Here is a 2,500-nt window from a genome sequence, read left to right on the forward strand (position 1 = left end):
GCGCATGCATCGACTACCCTGCCCAACAATTTCCCAGTTAGAGAACACGTTGTAAAGGATTTGCTCTAAAACCAAACACTGGCAGTATCACACTTTTCAGAAATGATCTTCCTGGTCTTCAATGGCGTGTAAGCGTGCGCATGCATCGACTACCCTGCCCAACAATATCCCAGTTAGAGAACACGTTGTAAAGGATTTGCTCCAAAACCAAACACTGGCAGTATCACACTTTTCAGAAATGATCTTCCTGGTCTTCAATGGCGTGTAAGCGTGCGCATGCATCGAATACCCTGCCCAACAATATCCCAGTTAGAGAACACGTTGTAAAGGATTTGCTCTAAAACCAAACACTGGCAGTATCACACTTTTCAGAAATGATCTTCCTGGTCTGCAATGGCGTGTAAGCGTGCGCATGCATCGACTACCCTGCCCAACAATTTCCCAGTTAGAGAACACGTTGTAAAGGATTTGCTCCAAAACCAAACACTGGCAGTATCGAACTTTTCAGAAATGATCTTTCTGGTCTTCAATGGCGTGTAAGCGTGCGCATGCATCGACTACCCTGCCCAACAATTTCCCAGTGAGAACACGTTGTAAAGGATTTGCTCTAAAACCAAACACTCGAAGTATCACACTTTTCGGAAATGATCTTCCTGGTCTTCAATGGCGTGTAAGCGTGCGCATGCATCGAATACCCTGCCCAACAATATCCCAGTTAGAGAACACGTTGTAAAGGATTTGCTCTAAAACCAAACACTGGCAGTATCACACTTTTCAGAAATGATCTTCCTGGTCTTCAATGGCGTGTAAGCGTGCGCATGCATCGAATACCCTGCCCAACAATATCCCAGTGAGAGAACACGTTGTAAAGGATTTGCTCTAAAACCAAACACTGGCAGTATCACACTTTTCAGAAATGATCTTCCTGGTCTTCAATGGCGTGTAAGCGTGCGCATGCATCGAATACCCTGCCCAACAATATCCCAGTTAGAGAACACGTTGTAAAGGATTTGCTCCAAAACCAAACGCTGGCAGTATCGCACTTTTCAGAAATGATCTTCCTGGTCTTCAATGGCGTGTAAGCGTGCGCATGCATCGACTACCCTGCCCAACAATTTCCCAGTTAGAGAACACGTTGTAAAGGATTTGCTCTAAAACCAAACACTGGCAGTATCACACTTTTCAGAAATGATCTTCCTGGTCTTCAATGGCGTGTAAGCGTGCGCATGCATCGAATACCCTGCCCAACAATTTCCCAGTTAGAGAACACGTTGTAAAGGATTTGCTCTAAAACCAAACACTGGCAGTATCACACTTTTCAGAAATGATCTTCCTGGTCTTCAATGGCGTGTAAGCGTGCGCATGCATCGAATACCCTGCCCAACAATATCCCAGTGAGAGAACACGTTGTAAAGGATTTGCTCTAAAACCAAACACTGGCAGTATCACACTTTTCAGAAATGATCTTCCTGGTCTTCAATGGCGTGTAAGCGTGCGCATGCATCGACTACCCTGCCCAACAATTTCCCAGTTAGAGAACACGTTGTAAAGGATTTGCTCTAAAACCAAACACTGGCAGTATCACACTTTTCAGAAATGATCTTTCTGGTCTTCAATGGCGTGTAAGCGTGCGCATGCATCGACTACCCTGCCCAACAATTTCCCAGTTAGAGAACACGTTGTAAAGGATTTGCTCCAAAACCAAACACTCGCAGTATCACACCTTTCAGAAATCAGTAATTTCTTCTCTCTCGATTATAATCCGCAAAACCCGAATCCCATGTGCATCTATTTATACGCGTGTGTTTTTCCTTCGAACTGATTTTGTTTTTATTTTAACTTGTCTTATTTCGTTTTTATTTTGAATCTATTTTGGTTTGTTCTGACAATTTCTTTCGTTTTACTCATTCCGTTTCATACCGTACTATTACAACGGGTCATGGGATCTTTAACGTGCGTAATCTTTTTCTTTTTTTTCTTTTTTTTTTTTTTTAATGGTGCCTGTACTCATTATAGGGATTCAGTCCAGACGCATGCTGAGTTCGATCCTCGCCGCACCTGATGAGTTAAGGGATGAGAGTTTTTCCGATCTCCCAAGTCAACATATCATGTGCAGACCTACTATATAGTGCCTGAACCCCCTTCGTGTGTATGCGCGTCCAGAAGATCAAAATATACGCATGTTAAATTAAGATCCTGTAATCCATGTCAACGTTTGGTGGGTCATTGAAACAAGAACATACCCAGCATGCACCCCCCTCCCCCCATCCCCCGCTCCTCCGAAAACGAAGTATGGTTGCCTACATGGCAGTGTAAATGAACAAAAATGGTCATACACGTAAAATGTTGCATGCCTGTGTGTGTGTGAAGAAGAAGAAGGAGATGAAGGTTTGCCTCCTTCATCCATTCAGTCCCTTCAGCGCATACAAATCTCTGCTGCCCGACTCGTCCTCAGAAAGAAAAGATCTGAGCACATCACTCCTCTTTTGCAACATCTCCA

The 2,500-nt window shown here is 43.8% G+C and overlaps 1 protein-coding gene across 1 annotated transcript in view; it reads right to left on the minus strand.

Moving 5' to 3' along the window:
* The window catches only part of LOC143287915 (uncharacterized), a 28,648-nt gene that overhangs the window by 25,525 nt on the left and 623 nt on the right, over nt 1-2,500 (minus strand). The window lies entirely within an intron of this gene.

This window comes from Babylonia areolata, chromosome 12 (genome assembly GCF_041734735.1).
Source record: "Babylonia areolata isolate BAREFJ2019XMU chromosome 12, ASM4173473v1, whole genome shotgun sequence".
Taxonomy (NCBI): Eukaryota; Metazoa; Mollusca; class Gastropoda; order Neogastropoda; family Buccinidae; genus Babylonia; species Babylonia areolata.